Source organism: Stegodyphus dumicola, chromosome 8, assembly GCF_044657685.1.
Source record: "Stegodyphus dumicola isolate Sdum_Otavi_A_Nest chromosome 8, ASM4465768v1".
Taxonomy (NCBI): Eukaryota; Metazoa; Arthropoda; class Arachnida; order Araneae; family Eresidae; genus Stegodyphus; species Stegodyphus dumicola.
This window is the reverse complement of record NC_140775.1, coordinates 34,896,346-34,920,155: the sequence shown is the minus strand read 5'-3', so window position 1 is coordinate 34,920,155 and position 23,810 is coordinate 34,896,346. Positions and strand designations below refer to the sequence as shown.

The 23,810-nt window shown below is 33.2% G+C and overlaps 1 long non-coding RNA gene across 1 annotated transcript; it reads left to right on the top strand.

Annotated features, from left to right (window-relative positions):
• Positions 1-8,174: 8,174 nt before the first annotated feature.
• LOC146995706 (uncharacterized) lies at positions 8,175-22,015 on the top strand. The gene is made up of 3 exons (XR_015042541.1): positions 8,175-8,329; positions 16,276-16,447; positions 20,916-22,015. It is a non-coding gene; the product is annotated as an uncharacterized LOC146995706 (long non-coding RNA).
• Positions 22,016-23,810: the final 1,795 nt, after the last annotated feature.

Here is a 23,810-nt window from a genome sequence, read left to right as displayed (position 1 = left end):
ATTTGTTTTATTAGCTATTCCCAGTTTTGCAAAACTTTAACTAATTTTTTAATTAACAAACTCATCGATTTAAAAGCGTGCAACGGGAACACTGTACGAAAAAAGAAATGTATCTCCAGCGCCCGAAACTGTGTATTGGAAATTCTTAAATTTTGCGCTTTTTAAATATTTTGTGATATTGCTGTAAAATTGAATTTTATGGTAAAGGGCGAAGAACATTATATTTAATAAATAAAGGTACCACACAAAACGTTAAAAAAAATCCTTTTGGGCGCAATATGAAATATGAAAGCTTTCAGATTTTCCTTTAAATAATGAAAAATCTGCATAAATGTATGTATATTTCTCGCATTGTGATAAAACAACGGTACATAGAGCAATCGAATTTTGAATGACGTAATCCTCCTACGAATATGGGCATGTGGAAGACCAAATTTGAAATTTGGAATTTGATTTATTATCGATTTTATATTTTGCAAAACTTTAACGGATTTTTGAGTAACAAACTCAGCGATTTAAAAGGTAGCAATGGCAACACTCTACGGGTGGGAAAAACCTTTTTGTCTCCAACGCGCGGAACTGTGTATCAGAAATTCTAAAGATATGCTGCGGCATTGCTATTGAATTGAATTTTATGGTTTAAGTGCAAAGAACATGATATTTAATAAATAAAGGTAACACACAAAAAATTAAAAAAACGCCCTTTGGACGTAATTGAAAATCTGAAAACTTAGATATTTTTTTTTCCCCAGTGGCGTGGTAAAATGAATCATTAAAAACGAAGCTGAGCTTCTTAATTACATTTTGCAGCTTTAGAATGATACCGCTAATTTGATTATCTAGAACTCGAAGTATTGAATAAATTTGAGTTAAATAAAATTCAAAATTAATGCGAAAGAATTTGTTTTAGCAAATTTCGTGAGATAGATTATGTTCTGCTGTTCTGTAATTTTTAATTAGGACCGTAAAAGAAATGTTTCTTGACGAAGAGGTGAAAACTGTTGAAAACAGTCAATTTCCTATTGATGAGAAAACTTTATTATGACTTTGGAGATTAAAAAGTACATATAAATATTATAGTTCTCATTTTTCATGTTTAAATAATTAGTAAGAAACATGGATTCTAATGCAGCAATTGTAGTGTAATTCTAAATGAACTATTTATAACATTGTTATCAATGAAGCAACAATCGTATAATTAAAAAAATGAATGCAAAATTCTATTCTTATTGTTTTGAGCTCAAGTTCTATGTTTCAAGAGCTTTCAAGTCTGAATTAATTACTTTTCAGACTTAAAATTGCAGTATAGCTTTTGTATTTAAAATTTTGTTAGCAGTTTCTTAGCAGTTCTAAAACAAATATCATGCAGAATTTTAGCAGTATTAGAAAAGAACTCAAAAAGAGCTGACAAGGAAACTTCCTATCTTTTGGCTTTTTTAATTGTTGAAGTGTATGGAGTCAAAATTAAAGCTACTAACAACCAGTTTTTAAAGTTGTTATTAATTAAAACATCTGTAATTTTTAATAAGCATCATGTTTATGAGGAAATGACAATTCAGATAATAAGCATTATCTGATAATTCAGATAATAAGTATTATCTGAATTATCGTTTCCTAGTCATTCCTAGTATCATCAGGGCCGGTGCCAGAGCATATGCAATCGGTGCGGCCGCACCGGGCGGCAGAATTGAGAGAACGCAAAATTTTTAGAACTTTGGAAAGAGCTGGGCGGCAGAATTTTGAAGTTGTAAAGCAGGCACCGTGCGGCTAAACGTCTAGCGCCGGCCCTGAGCATCATTCCAAGTATTAGTTAGTTAGTTAGAACTGATTTATAGGAATTTAGCAAAACTGCGCTACAGTAACATATCATTGATAAAAGTATATCCCAGAAAATATTCTTATTATTATACTATAATGTTCCCTTAAAAAGAATGTAATATTTAGCAATCATACTTAGTATTGCCGATTTTTCAAGAAACACAAAATTCACAAGGTTTTGCGAGCGAGTACACCATTCAATACTTTACAAATGAGTCGCACTTGATCAAAGAAACCATAGGCTTATACACAACCGTCCAGGTGTAATTTAGTCAGGTTTTTTTTTTTTTTTTTTTTTTTAGACTTGAGCTTTCTTGACGTGCTTTCGTGGCGTAGTGGGCGCGTATTCCAGAGATCCGCGGTTCGATTCCCGGAGAGGGGGTTGCTCATTTTTCAAGTCTCTTGCTTCCATAAAATATCGAATGTCTCTGCAATCTAAGTGAAGAAATATTCGACATAACAGACATTTAACTTTTTCTTATAATATAAATTTTGCGTGGAACAATTTTACATTGAGCTGAAAATAAGTTTATATATTCTGCAGTAAAAATTTACATTCATTCAATTAATTATTATGTGTACTGAAAATTGTTTTTTCATTTTATGTAAAATTTATCTGGCGAAATTGAATTTAGAAATTATATGAAACTATAATTTTCTTCCTTCTGCAAAGATTGGTATATACAGTTAGTCACAAAAGTCTGCGTACAGACTAAATTTTAAATTAAAAAAACACTTAAAGCATAGAAAAATGTATTTTAATCATTGCATTTTTTTCTTCTATTAGCTAAAATTTTAAGCTTAAATAAAAAGTAAATAATATCAGTGTAATACTTTTTACATTTTTTCAAAAAATATATTTTGTCGAAAGAACTAAGAAATTTCTTCCAATAAGTCTGCGTACACTTTCAAAAAAAAAAGCAAAATATAAGTTTTTTACATTACTTCAATACTTTGTAGGATATCCTTTATTCTTCAAAACAGCTTGCAGACGTCTGGGCATTGACTGAACTAGTTTTTCAGTGTCATCCGACGTAAATTTCGCCCATTCGTCCTGCAATTTACTAATTAGCTCATTTCACGACGTAATATTGTGTGTTTCGAATTCGTTTCTCCAATTTTGCCCATAAATGTTCGATTGGATTGAGGTCTGGTGACTGTGGAGGAGTACGCAACTGTATTGGTGTGTGATAGAGGAGATATTCCTTCACAATGTTAGCTGTATGTTTCGGGTCATTGTCTTCTTGGAAAATAAAGGTATTAGAAAGCTTTAAATTTCGGGCACTGTCTCGTAGATTTTTCTTCAGAATATCCAGGTAAACATACTTATCCATGACTTTATCAATAATTGTGAAAATTTTCAACTCCTTTCGACGACATACACCCCCCATACTATCACACCGCCAGCTCCATGTTTGACAGTTGGATTTAAATTTCTCAGATTCAGTTCTGTTCTTGGTTTTCTCCATACAATAAAGTGGCCATTAACTTTAAATATTGTAAATTTACTTTCATCTGACCAAATTATATTGTTCCAGAAGTCTTGCGAAGAGTTTAAACGTGTTTTGGCAAAAGCAATTCTTTTCTTTCTATTTATCTCGGAAATGTATGGCTTAGACTTAGGTTTGCGTCCATGATAATCGGCCTTTCGCAGCACTTTTCGTACAGTTTCAGGAGAAATTTCCTTGTTGCTAGTTAAAAAAATGTCTTTTGCAATGCTTGCAGCAGAAAGCTTAGGATTTTGTTTAATTCGTAAAAGAATTTTTTTTCCTTCTCTCTGCGTTAGCTTCTTCGGTCTCCCACATCTTGGTTTTACAGCAAGACTACCAGTGTCAAGATAGTTTTGAATAACTCTTTGCACACTAGAAAATGGTTTTCCAATGGTTTTACCAATATAACAAAGAGTTTTACCTTCATCTCCCGATTTGATAATTAGTTGTCTCGTAACTAAAGGAATTTCTTCATTGGTTGTCATTTTCATCAAAGAAAATAGAAATAACAACTTCCAATCAACGTGAAATTAGCTTCGGAAGTCAATGACCTTGAAAGTGTAACCTTCTTTGCATTCTCAAGTTTGAAGTTTAAAAGTTAGATAAAAAATCCCCCGCCTCCTTCGCGTTGTACGCAAACTTTATTGGCTTTGATTTCTGGCCATTTATCTTTTAAAAATTAGTGTGCATAAATTATTAGATATGAAAATATTACAGTTAAATAATTTCAAAGTCCCTTATTGAAACTAAATATTTAAAAAATAAAACTTTAAGAAACTACCCTTTTTGGGCCTTAAAATTTGGATTTGATGCTACTTTTCTTGATGTACGCAGACTTTATTGACTAACTGTACGTAAACGAGACATATTTTGTCGAATGCCGTAACAGCATTGCCGTATCCTTTTATGTTAATATATTCAAAAATTTTAAATGCTATTACGTAAATTACAGCATTATATGTTACATGAAGGGGATTAAATTGAATCCAAATTCAAAATATTTACATGTCTTTTCACTCATATTTCTAACAATTTTATTTTCATAGGGAAAGTTACCAAACACTGATGATATAATAAAATTGACAGTAATTTGTGTTCTATATTCTTAAGCAGAATACATAATGCAGCTCATCAGCGCTCCAGCGGTCGCCAGGGCCGTAGCTAGAAGGGGACAAGGGGGCATCTGTCCCCGGGCGCAGAATCCAAGGGGCGCCAAACTGATATTACGACATTGTAGAATTAAATGTTTTCCATACTTGGCAAGCAGTTAAAACTTCATATGGTGGACATGAAAAATTTATTGAGAAACTTCGTCCACGAATTTCTCAATTTATAAATTTATTTGAATCTAATACTTCTCGAGAGGATTTAGAAAATAACTACGACTTTTTTATTGGTTCATTGATGGATGCAGCAACAGCGTCCTATAAGTCGAAAAGAGTACGGATTAAAACCTCTACATCATGGTGGTCTGACTCGCTCACAATAAAAAGGAACAAAGTTCGTGCTTTAAGGAGACGTATGCAAAAAGAAAGGGATGACAATATAAGGCATTAATTTAAAATTTCTTATAAGAAGGAACTAGCAATTTTTAAAAGATTGATTATAAAGACAAAAAGTGAATCTTGGAAGGCATTTTGTGCTGCTATTGAAAATCCTCATGGCATCACTCAAAAGATTGCAGTGGACAGAGTATTTCGACCTCTTCAGCTGCCAGTAGAGGTAGCTCCGGACTGTACTTCTCTGGGAGAGAAATATAAAAAAAATTTTAGATGAGTTATTTCCATTGGATTTGGAGATTGACGATATGGATTTACATAAAGTAATGCGAGAAAAATTTAAAAATCAAACTTGGAATTCTACTTTAAGTGACTCTGCCCTTCTGGAGCTTGAGGAGTTAGAAAATACAATTCGTTCTCTACCGTCTAAGAAGGCCCCCGGACCAGACGGTCTTGATAATATTATCATAAAGATACTTTTCAAAGAATTCCCCCAATTGTTGTTATCTTTATATCGAGCATGTTGGAAATTGGCTTTATTTCCACGGCAGATTAAAATTGCCGAAATAGTTTTATTTGGCAAAAAAGGTAAAGATCCTGCTATTTTGTCTTCTTATAGACCAGTGAGTCTTCTTTCTTCTTTAAATAAACTCTTTGAAAAATTAATATTGAACAGACTAAATTATTTTCTAACTGAAAATAAAGTGATCAGCGACTTTCAATTTGGATTTAAAAAGGGGGTTTCAACTGAAATGGCTGTTTTTAATCTGCTAAACACAGTAAAACGTAACAGGGATGGTAACAGGCACACGTTAATCATCTCCATTGATATACGTGGTGCATTTGACACGGTCTGGTGGCCTGACATAATTGATGCATTGGATAGCGCAAACTGCCCTGTAGAAATTTTGAATTTAATTCGAAATTATTTGGAACAACGCAAAATTCAATTAACCCTGGATAATGAAATTTTAATAAAAGATTTGCAAAGAGGCTGTCCACAGGGTTCCTGTTTAGGACCAACCCTGTGGAACTTAGTCGCTAATTCGGCCTTTGGTATGTTTGAAAATACTGAACAAGTAACTTTGCAAGCTTATGCCGACGATTTTCTGTTAATTATCTCAGGCGTAAAGGACATTGAAGTAAGAGCTCAACAAGCGATTAATAAGTTTGTAGAGTGGGCAGACATGCATAAATTAAGAATTTCCGAAGAAAAAACTACTATGTTGTTTATCGGTAGGAAAAGAAAAATGCGTCGAAATCCGTCTATAAAAATCCATGGAAGGCCAATAAAATGTGCAAACACCTTGAAATATTTAGGCTTTGTTATCAGCAATACGCTGTCTTGGTTTCCACATGTGAAACATCTTAAACAGAGATGTGCCGTTCTTACGAATGGCATGACAAGGACTATGGGCCTTAATTGGGGTACTTCCCCAAAAATCTTGCGGCTGTGGTATAAAACAATCACTGAAAGAGTTCTTTTGTACGGAGTCTCCATTTGGGGTTTTGATATGAACAAAACTATGAGTGGCTTACTGAATTCAATACAGAGGCATCAGCTATTACTTATTTCCAAAGGTTATAGAACAACCTCGACAGCCTCACTGCAGATTTTGGCGGGTATGCCTCCATTAGATCTGCAGGCTCAAAGAGACTCTTTCTTAGGACGGATCCTACGATTACGATTGAATGGGGATTTATGGAACCAACATCACCTAGTAAATGATTATGAACTACGGGTTCCATCTAATCTTGGCCATCCTGCCATCCTCAAATCTGCAGTCAATTTATACTATACGGCTCCAGTAGCCAATGACATTGCTCTATTTACAGATGATTCTAAAACTGAACGTGGAACAGGTTGTGCATTTTGTGTATTTAACAATACTCAAAAGGTATATACATGGACTCGAAGGCTTGATAACAGAAATACTGTTTTTCAGGCAGAACTTTTAGCGATAAACGCTGCTCTCACTTATGTTAAAAGAAATCTATTGGGCAAGACTAAGATCTTCAGTGATTCATTATCTAGTCTGCAGGCTATCTCAGACATTACGAATAGAAATCCGATTGTACAAGTTATTCAAGAGAAATTGCTAAGATTTAATTCATCTGAAAGACCACTTCTTACCTGGGTGCCAGCTCATGTTGGCATACTGGGCAACGAAGAAGCAGATACTTTAGCTAAATGGGCTGCTAATGATATCAACGGAATTGAAAATCCAACGAAATTGCCTTTTCCACACTTGAAGAGCGAGACTTTAAATACACTGCTTGTGAAATGGCAGGAAAGATGGACTAATGACTCCACAGGAAGACGAGTCTTCTCTTTCTTTCCAAAAGTTTCACTCAGTCAAAGAAGCACATCGAATTTTTATACTCAATTTTTCACTGGTCATGGACCTTTTAATACATATCTCTTTCGATTTGGACTACGTACGACTGAGCTTTGTTCTTGCGGGGAGTTGGGAGACTCTGAACACTTTATCTTTCACTGTCCATTTACTAAAAACCTTCACTTGAATAAACCTTTAGATCAACACAGGCCAAAATGGGCTGAAATGATATTAAAAAACTCTAGTGAGAGTAAGAAATTTAAGGAAATTATGCTTTTCTGTCAGGAATTAAATTTTTCTGCAAATAATTCTCTCAGATCATCTCTATTGGGAGTGAGTAATTGACTTTCAGCGACTGTTAGATTTTTACTGTATAATGGTAATTGTTTAACTTTGTGTGTTTGATGCTTATTATTGTTCAGTTTTGTTGTTTCCACTACTTATGTTACTGATTTAAAATTAGAAGTGGTTTTACGTAGAACAGACGTATCTGACATTGAATGCTTCTATGCTGTTATAAATTGTAACGGTTAATTGTAGCCTATTAGTTTTGTAATTGTTAATTAAATTTAACAGAAAATTTTTGTGACAATTTTATTATTTTGCATATTTTAATGCGTTCTTTTGTAATTGAATTGATTCACTTTGGTGAATTTGATAGGCATTAATTGTGCATTCTATTATAAAAATTTGCATTCTTGATAGTTATTTTATATTAATTTTCTTTAATTTAATCTTGAATGCATTTTGTTTTTGATTTTGAAATTCTGTAAAATTTTGTGTCGGCATTTTTCTAGTATTGCATTTGTCTTAGCGATGCCAGCAAACCTAATCTAGAATAATTATTTTGTATACCTTTTCGCACTTTTCTGAATTGAATAGTTGACCTGTTTTTGTGAATTTTATTGGTTTTACTTGAGTTCTCTATTGTAAAATGTGCATTTAAGGCAGTATTTTATAATAATTTTCTTTGACTTATTTTTGAATGTATGTGCTTTTTTGGAATCGAATTTTTCATATATTTATGTTGGCATTATTCTTGTACTGTATTTCTATCGCGTCGCCAGCAAACCTGATGTAGAGTTTTTATATTACTTGGAGTGGTTTTGTTGTTAAACCAAATTTATGTTTTGCATTGTAATAATATCTCAGGTTCAGTGTATTTTATGATAATATTGTTCAGGTATCATAGTTATTGGTTCTTAATTCTGAATTCATATGAAAAAATTTTATTTGGCAGTTTATTATTGTCTTAGTTTATCTTTATGCATTTTTTTTTTTTTTTTTTTTCTAAATTGAATGGTTCTTCTTGAATTTGTGAATCTAATTGATATTAATTGTGTATAATGCAGTAATGGATGTATTATATTTTGTTTGTACTATAGTTTTTATTTAAATTAGTTGGACTCAGTTTTGAAAGTATTTCGTATTTTCAGTACAAATTATGAAAGTATACTCGGTTTATTGTTTAAATGCTATAGGTACTACTTGTAACATGCTTTCTTTAGGGTCTTTTATGACTATGTTACTTATGTTTGTTCTTGAAGGCCTTGTATGCCACAGTAAACTTATTCTGCTTAGTCATAATAAATAGCTTCTGGAGGCAGGGGCTTTAATCCGTGTAAGGCAGACATCATGTCAGCTAGGTAATGGAGACCCTGTTCTCTGGTTAACAGTAAGGGGCGCGAAATCTTCAGTTGTCCCTGGGCGCTGAAAACCCTAGCTACGACTCTGGCGGTCGCTTAACACTGATAGTTCGACAGGGGCTCAAATCCCAGCAAACAAGCTGGTTGCAAGATAATTTAGTTATTTCTTCATGTGTAAGGTAAATACAATCAAGTTTCCCTTTCTCATACTTCGTTAAGTCCTCCACGAAGGCATCCCTTCTCTTAGACAGACAGTTCCCGTGCTTTGCCATGATTCAAATAACCACAAACAAGAAATGAGGAGAAAATGCAGTAGATACTATCTATTCAAGGGATAGAACAATTATTAATAGATGTAGAAGAGCATTTTTGAAATCATTTCTTGAGTACCAATTCCGGGGAGTTCTAAATCACTGAAAGTTCTTAAATGTTAAATAACTTCAGTGCCTTTAATTGAGTCTGAAAATTGGATTGATGGAGTTGAATTTTTTGAATTTTAAAATTTTCAATTTGCTAGAAATGACGAATTTTCTGCTCAAGTGCTTGCAACAATATTGAAAATTCAAAATTTGCGAATCTATGGGCGACGTGCGTCATTAATTACATCAAATGCTTCTAATAATTCTTCTAATAACTATTTTAGAGTTTAACATAAAAACTCTAAAATTGCAGGGACTGTAAATAATCTAAAGATATTTAGAAATATAAGATTTGACAGTTGAGGAAAATTGAAAAATACACTATTTATCATAAAAGATGAACTGAAAATAATTATAATGTAAGAAAAAAAAAATGTTCTCCTTTCTTTTTGTTTATTTTCACAATTTTAAAAAAAAAATTATATAAATCTAAAATTTGGTTACTTAGGGAAATTGCTATAAATTACGCATAAAACAAATCAGTGCAAGAATGGTTTTGCATATGAACTGCGACTGCAACACATTTCACCCAGTTTTAACCACCTTCAGATGTTAAAAAGTTCCAAGATCTTCTTATTGTAAATGCACAAAGTTTAAATCTTGGCATAAAATTAAATAACTTGGGCATTTAAAGCCCGAATATTGGAAAATATCATAATTAAGAATTTTTAAATTTTTGCAATATCATACGTACAAAATAATGATCAACAATTGATTCAAGGCTTTCATACGAATACAATAATCCGAATGGAATGTAAAAGATTATTACTATTCTAATTTATATTGAAAGTTGTTACACGACCTTGAAAAATCAATATTATAATTTATAAGGCAGACATGTAACTGAAATTATTAAATGCCACAAAAATGCAAATATAATGAGACTTTTCTAATGCGACCACTAACGGCCGCTTCAAGCGATTTTTAAGCCACTTATATAGATGGTTGCATTAGAGAGGCAAATGTATAAAAGCCTGTTTATTTATGTTGTAGGAAACACTTTTAGAGTTCGCCGTCATGAGATTCTCTGTACTTATATGTAAAACAGTTACAAATAATACGTCTTACTAAAACGATTCCTAACGATCTGACATATTTAGGCTTCTAAAATGATGTCAAAAATTTCAAAAAGGAAATCTAACAGAAAAAATCCTGATTTGGTTAATTTAAAGCAGTTAACACAGTTTATGATAAATAAAACATTAATTAAAGCATCACAGGCTTCAGTATGAGAAAAAATTAGCATGATCATCAAATCAGATTATTTAGGTTATGGCCAAGTACTATAAGATTATCTGCCGAAGTGAATATGGATGCCTTCATGGAGAACTGTTTATAGCGGGTAGTTGACAAAAATTATTTCATACTCTGATAGAAACTGACTCGTATTTATGTTACACATGGAGAAAACACGAAAATTTCCTGGTAAGCAGCACATCCGCCATGGTTTGAACGCCAGTCGAACTACCAATATTCAACGATTTTTACCTCTCGGCTGCTAGTGGTTAAAGGCCATTTAAGTTATTCTCTGAATTTCAAAGTTATTGGTCTATGCTTTATTACACCATTATTCATGCTCAGATTTTTGGAAACAAGAGATAAATTAAAAACTGGAATTCTAGATAACCAAGTTAAATAATTAAATTTATTTAATTTTCCGTTTTGATACTTATGTTATGAATACGAAAAGCTTTCACGTATGACTTATTTGGAGCTCAATTTGGAGAGTAGAATGAATAAGCTTCTTTAATTTGGTTTGATTTACTTGACTATAACAAAGTGCACGAAAGTTATCTGCCTAAGAGAATGGTTGCCTTCGTGGAGGGCTTCCTAAGGAAAACTAGCTCGTAACCACGTTATATAGGGGAAAAACCACGAAAAGCTGCTTTGCTAGGAATCGAACCCAGATCTAACAACCAGGGTATTCAGCAACTTAACCGCTCGGCCACTTTTAAGTTTCCATAAGCTTTACACGTAATTGTAATTAATATAACTACTATAAGTAAAAATCCTTTCTGAGATATCCATCAGCCATCCATCAGATTTCAGCCTATCAGCGGCCAAGCGGTAAAGACGCTGAACACTGGTAGTTTGGTCCGAGATTCCAATACCGCGAATGGGCTGGCTGCATGGGCACTTTCGTGGTTTTCCCCATGTGTAATATGTATACGAGCCAGTTTCCCTTAGAAAGTTCTCCACGAAGGCATCCCTCCCTTTAGGTAGATAGCCCTCATGCGCTTTGCCATAATTAAATAATCCTAATCCATCCATGTTTCTAGTTGATTTTTGGTATTCTGTGAAGATCACCACCCTAGAAAGATGAAATTCAGTGCAAGCGTTTGTTTATACCTATAAAAATGCCTGTCACTTTTGGAAGTGATCGTCTTAAGGAGATGGTCGCCAATCGTTTATGGGCTACTAGATGGTCCGGCTCTGAATAGATTACGCATTGGTGCATTGTAAAATGCATTAAATCCTCTCTAATACGATCATCCACGTTTCTAATTATTTTGGTCTTTGGTGGAAGTGGTCGTCTTAAAAAGATAATGCTCGGTACAAGTGTTAATTTCTACTCTGAGAAATTATTTTGGAAGAGGTCGCAATAAGAGGGTTCATTGCATATTAAATGTTTAAATCCAGATCGCGTGGTTATAGGATCCATTTGAATTAGATTTTAAAATTTTAGCAAAATAAAAAATCTGGAAGGTTTCAGATTTTAAATTACGTCCAAAGGGGCCTTTTTTTTTAACATTTTGTGTGTTACCTTTATTTATTAAATATCATATTCTTCGCACTTAAACCATAAAATTCAGTTCAAGAGCAGTATCGCAAAATAACTTTAAATTGAGCACATTTTTAAAATTTCCGATTCACAGTCTCACGCGCTGGAGATAAAAATGTTTTTTCTGTACAACATTGCAAGGGCTCGCTTTGAAATTCTTGAATTTGTTAATCAAAAATTTGTTACAAAATATAAAATCGATAATAAAACAAATTCCAAATTTAGGCTTCCAGTTGCCCATATTCGCAGTAGGATTACGTCATTCGAAACTCGATGGCTCTAGGTACCATTATTTTATCACAATACTTGGTGGCAACAGTTTGAAAAGTGAAACGGACATTCAGAGTGATTCGAAGCAAAATCGCAAAATGAAAACATTAGTCCCTTAGGGACTAATAATTTTGAAATAAACCTCTTAATTTTAATAACTGTGGTATTCTTGTTTTCAAACTTAAGTGCAAAATTAAACAATTGTTTCCTGTGCAGATGCGTTACTTTTAATTAAAATCAAATGAGAAAAAAAAAATTATGCGAAAATTAATTAGGTAAAAAATTTAGTCCTATTCTTATCGCAAACCGTAACTTAATTGCATAACCGTAAATTGCATCTACAACTGTTTCTTATACCAAAGTTCAGGATGAATTAGTTTTCTGTTGTGCGTCAATAAATGTTTCACTAAACCGCAGCTTAAGGCTATAACTACATGCGGTGCGAGGAGAGTAATTACTAAAGACCTGACAATGACCGACGCTGGACAACCCGCCTTCCCCCCTGGCTTCCATCACGAAAGCTTTTCCCTCTAAACAACCCTCTATTTTTAACCTTAAACGAAGAAACCATGGAGGTAGGCTCCATGGAAGAAACAAGCAGCAACACATCTTGCTTCTACTCGCACATGTTTCCGGTCATCCGAAGTTACGGTTGTTGAGATAAAACTTTTATCACCCAGCTTGGCGATCTTTCTAAACATGCCTTATATTTCCCATTGCAAATGAAGGGTGACATTTTTTCCGTTCCTTATTTTCCGGGGATATTCTTTCCGTTTCCCTTTTTTCCGGGTGAAATTTTTTCCTACAACCTAATATACAGAATAAGGAAAACATACATAAGAGATAAAGTAGGAAATATGTACACTATATACAGATATATAAGTCAGGCAGCAGTACAAATCAAGTCATATCAAAAGAAATCATAAATCAAACAAAACAAAACTCAAGTAAGGGAGGGTGTTTACATAATTTGGTTATAAAAAATGAATTAATTTAGATGTCTTAGAATCGCAAGCGGCCGCTTGCTATTAATATCAAGTGAGTAGTCATAGTGAGGTACAGTAATTGAGTTATTATTAACATTAGGAATATTTTGGTAAAATTTTTCTGCAAGCAGTGCAAAATAATTTGAGATAGTTGGTATTTCCAACTCCTCATGAATGGCCGTATTTCTTATAAACCAACGGCTTCTGGAAAGTTGTCTAAGTGTAACATTCTGCAAGACTTGCAGATTGTTAATATTAGTATTGCTGGTATATCCCCAAACAGGGCAGGCATAAGAAAGTATGGGACGCAAAAGGGTCTTGTAAATGAGCAGCTTATTATCAATAGAGAGAACGCAGTTCCGGCTAATTAAGGGGGTAAGTGTTCGTTTACGAGCACGGAACTTGGCAATAAGTTGTGTGATGTGTGGGGTCCATGTGAGCCGCCTATCTAAAGTGATGCCTAGGTATCGGGCTTGCCTAGTCCACTGTACATGGGTGTTATACATGAGGATGGAGTCTTCCAAGTCGATGTTGACTCTTTTCGTAAACCAGATCGCCTCCGACTTGTCCACATTGATTTTGAATTTCCAGGCAGTGAGCCAGGACTCGAGTGTGTGGATGTGAGATTGGAGCGCTTGTATAACTGGACCAGGAGATGCATTTTTTGAGAGTATTGCTGTGTCGTCAGCGTACATAGCCAGGGTGGTGTGTGGTGTTTGTGGGATGTCGTTCGTGTATATATTATAGTAGATGGGCCCAAGGAGGCTCCCTTGTGGGACCCCAGCCCTGATAGCCTGTGAGGTTGAGTATGTGTTGTTTACACGAACGACAAAGTGTCTATCCTTAAGATAGGAGTAGGTGATGGCTGTAATGTAATGTGGGAATCCCAGAGAGATAATTTTGTGCATGAGGCCCTCCAGCCAGACACGATCAAAGGCCTTAGCTACATCAAGAAAGATGGCACCTGTGGTCTGCCGCTCCTGCAGTCCTTTAGAGATGTAATCCGTCACCCGGTACAGCTGGTGGACAGAGGAATGTTTTTTCCTGAAACCATGTTGTTGAGGAATGATGAGATTTTTTAGGTCCATGTAGGCTTGAAGTCTTGTCAGGATGATGTGCTCAGCCACCTTGCTGAGCGATGACAGAAGACTAATTGGTCTGTAGGAGGCTGGTTCTGCAGGAAGCTTTCCAGGCTTAAGAATAGGTACAATAATAGCAGTCTTCCATGGCATTGGATAGTATCCCAGTCTTAGTATGTCGTTGATGATGGATGTAAGTTTTAGCAGCATGAGAATTCCCATACATCTGATCATTTTGTTAGAGATCTTGTCGATGCCAGGGCTTTTCTTGACCAGCAGTTTTTCAATGTAGCCATAGACCTCCGAGGGTCTGACAGGAGTGATGTTGTTCGTGCGTGGCTTTGAAAGGAATTCTGTTAGTGTGGTGTTAACAAGGTGTTCTGTTGAGGGTGAGAAATGTTGTTTGTGCAAAATTGAGAAGCATAGTGATCAGCTAGTGACTCAGCTTTCTCAATTTCTGTGAGGGCAATATTTTGTTGGCCGTTTAGGGGCGGAATATTGGTGTGGCATCTCTTGAGTTTAGCAGTCGCCTTCCCTACAGAGCTTTGATCTGCTGAAAGGGAAGTGAGATAGTTGGTCCAGTCGCGTTGTGTATGTTTGTAAGTACGAGTCCTGACCAGATGGTTCAGTCTATTGAGGGTTGTTTAATCAGCCGGGAAACGATACCTTTGCCAAACCTTTCTGGCAGCGTTTCTTTCTTGGATTAGTTTCTTCAGCTCAGGATCTGTTGCCTTGTGCCTGTGAGTGACTGGTGTGCTATTTGCATCCAAGGCAGTTGTTAAATTTGTGGTAAAATCTTGGACCAAAGCATCTAACTCATCACCCGTGGTGGCTGTTGGAATGTGTAGTGTGGTGTTGTTTAAGGCTTTGACATATCCTGCCCAGTTAATAATAAAGGCCTTTTTGTGTGGTGTGCTACAAACAGAAGTCCCCACCTGTATCATGACCGGATTATGGTCAGAGGATAACTCGGTGAGGGTTTGAATAGATCTGTGATGAGAGCCTTTTAGAAGGAAGAAATCCAGAACATTCGCTGATCTGGCATAGTAGCGTGTTGGGGTGTCTGGAGCTGCAATGGTAACACCGGCCTCATTGGCAAATCGGTGAATTCCAGAGCCTAGGTAGTTTGATCGATTGCAGTTCCATGCGCGGTGGTGTGCGTTGAAGTCTCCGCCTATAATTGTTTTCCTGTTAAGTTGGAATAGCGCTTCAAAATCCTGCGCAATATTTGCTTGTGATCTTTTGTTGCTGGGTGTATAGGCAGAGATAACAGTGAGTGGATGTGAGGTGAGTTTGGTGACTGTGATAGCTATGGCTTCGAGGCCTAAAAGCTGTGGTAGTGTTGTGTGGTGGTGGGTGATGGAGCGCTTGACGAGGATTAGAAGTCCACCTCCTGGATGGCTGTTAGTCCTCTCCCGGTCGAGCCTGTAGACACAGTAATAAACTTCGGAACGCATGCAGTGGCTCTTTGCTGATGCTTCTTACGTTGTGCGAACGCTGAATCAGAATACTTTGATTTTTTAAGGTTGGATGTATTTTAGAGAGGTAAGAATACATTCCTTTACTTCTGTAAATTTATATTTTTCTAATTATATCAACGTTTTTAGGCGTATGTTCTAGTATACATGTGCTATTTCTGGTAGAGACAAGGCTGCTGTGCTATGTATAATTTCTTTTTGAATAATGTTGTGTCAGCCCATCGTAGAATAAACGGGCTTTGCATAATTATATTACCTGATCTGTTTCAGAATAAAACATTTTTTTTATGGACCTGTATAAATTTGATGTTATAATATAAGCTAACACAGCTTATTCTTAAAATTTTACATGCCATTAGCTATACACTATAACTATTTACTCCCTTTTATATTTAAAAATAATTAATTTATATTTTATACATAACTATTTACTCCTTTTTATATATTAATTTAAATAAAAACATTTCAGTTATTAAAATGCCAAGTAGATGCTGTGTACCAAAGATGTGTGTGTATGTAAAGGAAACTACTCAACAGGACCAAAAGTGTCTGTATTCTCCTTTCCTAAAAATGAAGATTTGAAGAGAGACTGGTTTTCTGCAATCCAACGGAAAGACTTTTCACCCAAAAAGAGTTCAAAGGTAAGTAAAGTAGAGTTATTAATTAACAGTGTAGATTCTAATTACATATAAGGGTTCATTCAGAAATTTTTAAATGATAATATTTTGTTACATAAACCAGGATATACAGAAATAAAGGATTGAAATAGAGCTTTAATCACTGCAAATATTCTCTGGTTCTATCTGTGAAATGAATATTCTTTACTACAAATGCTCAGAATGAACCCTCTGATTTTTAAACTATTACTATTAACATAAGGGTTTTTTTTTTTTTTTTCCTCTAAAGGTTTGTGAATTGCATTTCAAGGAAAGTGATTTTAAAGTTGAAGCTTCAGCATTTGATTCTAAAAATGGAATTTTAATTTCTGCTCCACTTTAGGTGCGTAGATTAAAAGAAAATACAGTGCCATCGATATTTAAGGACTATCCATCTGTATACAGTTCAAAAAGTAGCACCATTGTACGAGAAGATCCTGATGCAAAAAAAAAAAAAAAAAAAAAAAAAAAAAAACTGCCCTCTAGTGCCATAATTTACAGAAAGCATTGCGTGAAAGCCTTAAAGAATATGAAATGTATAATAATGATTTGAAAATTAATTGTTCTAATGATATTTTGGCATGTATACACAGTTCCAGATACCTCAACTGTTTGCTTTATTCATATTGTTTTTAGTCCTGGGCCATCAATTGATTATTCTCTAGTTGTGAATGACAATCAAGAAATGTCTGTATTTATTAAAGAAAAATCTATTATGCAATTATCTCCTTACACATTCCCACATAAAGTTACAAATTTTAATGAAATTAGGACTCTTTTAGATAAATTGGCTAATCTTCAAACCAAAGAGTTAAATTCAAAATTAACCATAACAATTGATATAATTAATGAATTACTGCAAACTATCTCTAATGACAAAAATGAGAGCATTATTAAATTTTTGCAAGACCAGATGAATCTTTTACTTTGCCCTAAAAATAATTTTAGATACAATCCTGAAGTATTAGTGTTAGCATGCTTGTTAAATACTATATCACCACATGCATATAAATTTTGAAGGGATAGTGGCAGTATTATTATGCCTCATCCTCCGACTTTAAAAAAAATTTGTAGCAATTTAGTATTGTCACCATGTAATGAAACTATTGATGAAAATTTTTTTAAATATATAAAAAATCGTGTAACTTTCCTTGAGGATCGAGAAAGAAAAGTGATTCTTTTGGTAGATGAAATTTATGTTCAGCCATATTTTGATTACAAAGGAGGCTTTGTCGTTGGGGCTGCATTTGATTCTTCCAGTCCGTCCACCAGTGCATTTGCTTTTATGATATCCAGTTTGGAATCTTCATTCAAAGAGGTAGTACATATTATGCCTGTTAACACAATAAATTTTGAAACATTACATTATGTAATTAAAAAAGTGATTAGAGGTCTTGAAAATATGGGAATTATTGTTATTTGTGTTATTACAGACAACAATGCAATAAATAGAAAAGCCATGAGTTTGTTTTCAAATCCACCACGTAATTCATTTGTTTACAAACATCCAATGAATGGGAATAGGCCTATTTCTACATAATAGATGCAGTTCATTTATTTAAAAATATAAGGAACAATTAGTTGAACCAGAAAAATCCTGGTACATGTATGTTTTTCCAAATATTGAAGATCTTTCAAAGAAGCACTTCAAAACTGCTTCATTTATGTCTTTGAGAAAGCCACATGAAATTGAAAATGACCAACTGATTACATTTCTAATGGTTTAACTCTAAAAAGTCTTTCACCTTCTAATTTAGAGAAACAAAACATTAAACTGGTTCTTAAGATTTTCAATAAATTTACTATTGAAGGTCTGATTCATTTGGGTCCTTTGCATGAAATACCACACTATTCAGATACATCTGAGTTTATATCCATAATATGCAAATGGTGGGATATTATGAATGTTAAAACTATGTTTAAAGGTATACATCAAAAGAGTGAATTTATGAAGCCATTAACAGCAGATGATTCTGATCCAAAAGTTATTTTCCTCAATCAGTTTTTTAACTGGTTAGATGCATGGGAATCAATGAAATGTTCAACAGGCATGCTTACAAAAGAAACTCATGCAGCTCTCAAACAAACTACTTATGGTATACTGGAGTTGACTAGATATTGTGTTGAAGAGCTTGGAATGAAATATATACTTCCAGGAAAAATTCAGACTGATGCTCTTGAAGCTTGGTTTGGTAAATACAGACAACTTTCTGGTTCTCAGTATCATATTTCAATGAGACAGTTATTAGAATGCGAAAAAAAATTAAGAATACAATCAAGTATTAAGTTAGAATTAATTATTAAATATACTACTGTGCCTTTAACATCATTTGAATATGATAATAATCTTCATGATATTATAGAATTAGATAATACAGTATATTACCCATCATTAAATATTACAGAGAGTGATGTGAAGGGCATTAGTAGCCATCTGCCAGTTCTGACTTATTTGGGTGGTTACTGTTGTCATGCAGTTTTAAAGAAAGTGAAATGCTGTACCTGCAAACAAAACATTACAATAAATTCCACAGTTAATCATGATCAAACGTATGATCTTATAAAGAATCTTGATCGTGGTGGACTCGGGTGGTTAAAACCATTTATTGTAAATATAATTATGTATAATTATTTAATTGTAAATAAGCTGTGTAGTGAAGAATATGAAGATTTTTTGTTGGAACAAAATCAGAGGAAAATTGTTGCAAATTTGACTTTTAAAATTTTAGAATTAAAAGAAATGCTCTTAGATGATATTATTTGTGATAATGGTCATACAAGTGAAAGTATAAGCAAACTGATAATTTGGATATCAACAAATATCATGCTCAAGAATCTTTGCAATAGGAAAAATGACAATATTAAGTCCAATAAAGAAAAAAAAAAAAAAAAAAAAAATTAAATAAATAAATAAAACTTCAGACACTTGCAAAGTAACATTGATGCTGTCTTTAAAAGTAATTTTTAAAGTTCTCTCAAACTGCATCTTTGCTAAATATCTACCTGTCATCTTTGGTGAGCAGCTGAGATTTAAGAAGCATGTTTGTTATACATTTAAATTGCTTTATACCAAAATTTATTTTGGACTTGTATATATTATTCTTTGCTTATTTAACCAAGTTTTTAATATTACTCAAGATTTTATATAATTTTTAATTTGTTTTATACTAAGTTACTTCTCAAGGTCCTGAAATTTCTATATTGTATTTACAAGCGCCTTTGCTAAATATCAACGTGTCATCGTTGCTGAGCAGCTGAGATTTAAGAAGCATATTTATTATACATTTAAATGCTAAATATCATAATTTATTCTGGACTTGTAGATATTATTCTTTGCTTATTTAGTTATTTAACCAAGTTTTCGGTATTACTGAAGATTTTATATTATTTAAAATTTTCTTTATACTCAGTTACTTCTCAAGTTCCCAAAGTTTCTATTTTGTATTTCAATTGTGTTTCTTAAAATGTTCTTTATTATTTAAGATTTTGTATCTTGCAATTACATGGCATAGTGTAGTAGTGTAGAAAGAACATATTACATGGCATAGTGCAGTAGTGTAGAAAGAACATATTACATGGCATAGTGTAGTAGTGTAGAAAGAAGACAAATTCTATAATGTCTTTTTTCTGCACAATCTAACTCTAATATTTCTATTTATGCAATAATTGTATGGACACTTTCTGGATAGTACTACATGTTCAGCTCAAGTAATATTTGCTCTTCACATTATTCACAGTGAATAAGCACAAATCAATCTTCTAATATACCCGTGTGGTGACCGGGTGTGAAAGAATAGTCCCAATGTAGCTTATACATGTCGTAAAAGGCGACTAAAATGGGTACCCAGCGTCTGGGGGTATAGCCGGGCACCTTGCCCCTGGGGATTATATCAGGGAACTGGTCCTCCAGGTTGGGGGTTGGGTGTGGGGCTAACTACCCCACCCCATAAAAAATCTCACTGTTAAGAAATCCAAAGATAGAATTATTCGGACTGCTTCTACTGGAAAACGACTTGGAAATGGCCTAGGGACTTTTCGTTTTGGAACATGAAAAATAAGCAAATAGACTAAAAGTTTGAAAAGTTATTGAAATAATTAAATAAAGAATGATGAAGTGTGACTGCAAGGGACGTCCGGTATCCTTTTCTATCATTGCACTTTTCCTGACATGATAAGGCTCTACCACGTACACTTTGGTAACAAGGCTTGGAAACCTCGGCTAACACCTTGTTGTTTATTAAAAAGAAAAAGAGACATACAGCAATAATTATATTTCATAATAATAATTTTGACCCAAGCTCTATAAATATATCATGATATTAAGTTATAAGTCTTTACAAAGTTACATACATAGGTCTTTATAACATTTCACCTGTATAATAGTTATATGATATATGATTTTAAAGACTAAAAAATAAATTTGTTCTGTTTTTTTTTTGTTTGTTTGTTTCAGGTATTCATAATGAAGAAAGGAGTGTTTTTATCATGAAATGGCTCTCAGGTGTAAAAATGCATAGGATATATCTTAGTTTATTGAAGTTAAGAATTGGTGCTTTGTGGACTAAAAAATATGTGCAATATCCATTGTCACACCACTCTGTTCAAGAATATCGATCAGTCCTGAATGATAAAGAAAATGATTAACAAAGGAATATCTAGAACTTGATTGTGTGCATGATTTAATTCCAAATATAAGTATTAGAATAATTCATCCTCCTTATTTTCAACAAAAACTCTTCATTTGGTAATATACATTTGTGCTTATCAGTGTGGTGTCTTGTGTAACAAATCGTCAGCATTATAAAATAGATGGAAAGATCTTTGATTATTGCAAGAGCTTTATGTGATGAAGAAGTAAAAAAATGTCCCAGATAATTGTGGATATTGTGAAACTGAGTATCATAAGAATGGAAAAATATTTCTTAAACAAATTACCTTGTGATGCATGTAATGGGTATATTTATTTTATTTCATATAACTGTAAATTTAATTATTGATAATAAGCAAACTTTTTTTTTTCCCCTAAAATGCCATTGGTGTATTGTCATTATTCTATATTGACATGTATTCTCTTACAATTATCATTAAAACCAGAGATTTTATAATAGAATATGGGAAACTTGTGTTGAAGGCCTGTTGATTGAAATACAAGTGACCATTACGTCTTTGGAATTTGCATTCTCATTGCCAATTTTGAAAAGACATTCTTTTACATTTTCTTAAAAAAGTTAACATTATAATGACTTTAGAAGTAAACATTGGCGACTTCATATGAACCAGTCTCTTGGCGAGTTTAGCAAAAAATTTGCCGATGGCTTCCCCATAACAGAACTGTACTGGATTCTATACCTGAATATTGCATTAAAAGAAGAGAAAACCATTTATTATGAAGATAATAAATGATTCATATTACGAATGTTCATTTCTTATAATGATCGAGTTTTATATTCTTGCACTGTATTTCTTTTGTGTCAACACAGAATAAATTGTGTGTCGGATTTCAGTTATAATGATATGTGTAAAGATGCTGTAATAAAATTTGTTATAAATGTACTGTTGTGTATTTTTCTTTAGCATTAGGATTTTACCAAGACCTCCACGGGGCATTCCTCCTTTTCCTGTAGTGCCTAAAGGCGGAGCATGTAATAAGTAAAAGGAAAAAAAAAAAAGAATTGCACGAACTCTGTGTCCATGTACACATCGATATGTTTTCACTTAAAAAAGCATCCTAGAATTGCACAAACTAGGCATTGCGCACTGCCTTAAATTTGTCCATGTACACATCAATCTATTTTCATTTAAATAAGGAAGCTAAAACAAAGTTAAAACTATCATGGTAACCTGAAGCAAGGTTTCATAGTCAAAAAAAAAAAAAAAAAAAAAAAGTCGCTTATCAAAGGGACACCCAATTCTACACTAGAGCCTGATTTTATTTTCTTAATATATATATATAATGTTTAAAAACTGATATCATTTTTACTTTAAACAATATTCCCGAAAATATATGCTCTCTTGTGTGAAATGTTTACTTTATAATCTGTGCAAAATATTACCATAAATAAAAAAAACTTAATTATTTCTTAAATATAAAGTAATTAAATACTTTCATTATCCCTATGATTATAAGAATTATAACTGAAACGGCATAAACAAAAACACAATTAAAGGAAATGCAGTACTGAAAGTTTCTGGTTAGCAAAAAATTTGCAACAGAGCAAGCCATTACAATACTATAAGAATTGATTAGTAAGGTAAATATTAGTTGAGCATTCTTCCACAGTAGCAATAAATTTTTCATTTATAATTCTTAAAACACGCCAAAGCAGATTCACGATTGGTGCCTCTGATTTAAGGTCACACAAAAGTAAATTTGATTTAGCAGACCAAGAGATATTCCATGTCAAATTTACGAGAAAGATCTTCACTAATGTTAAGCTTATTATCTAATATTCATAACAGTTTGGTTAGTTGACTATCACAAAGCTCAAAAGTGCTATCTGCTCATGGTGAAGGACTAATGAGAACTGGCTTGTATTCACATTATACGTAAAAAAAACTAAAAAAACAAAAACCAACCATGTAGACAGCATGTTCAGAAAAAGAACAGAAAATGTACTCTTAGCATTCAGTAACCTTAACCATTCAGCTACTCGTGGGTATAACTATTGTTCTAAGAGATAAGCAACAATTTTTCAGCAATAACTAATGTACTTTTTCACAGACAGAACTGAACAGTAAAAACTTCTTAAACTGTCAATTCAGATTCTAATTTAGTTTCTTCCTTTTAAAAGCAGCAGCTTCAAAACTTTCCTCATGCTGCTTTTTATTTTGAATAAGCTTCTTGAAAAATAATAATAATAATTAAAAAAAAACAAAAAAAAAAACCACCTGCAGTTAAACATTTTATGATCTTTGTTTTGATATTGTAACAGGAGGGAATATTTACCTCATCTGCTTTTGCATGTTTATAAATTCTTCATCCATAGTTATATTTCCACATATTATTTTGTCTTGAAAATTTTGAATTATTTTTTCACATAGAAAGCATAATTTAAAAATTTCAGGAGGACTTTTAAACCCTACCTAAATTGCAAAATTAATTAATTAATACTGCTAATTAAAACATATTTCCTGTTCACACATTGAAAATAAATTTAAAGTAACTATAGTTAGAAATACAACATGAAGGTTTACTATAACATAAAAGCATGATAATAGGATCAAAATGATGCATAGAATATTTAAATTAATACTTCTTCAAAATGCCTAGACAAATACACAATCTTAATTAACGAATTAATTTATTTATCTTAATTAACGAAAAACCTAAATAATTTATAATTTAGAT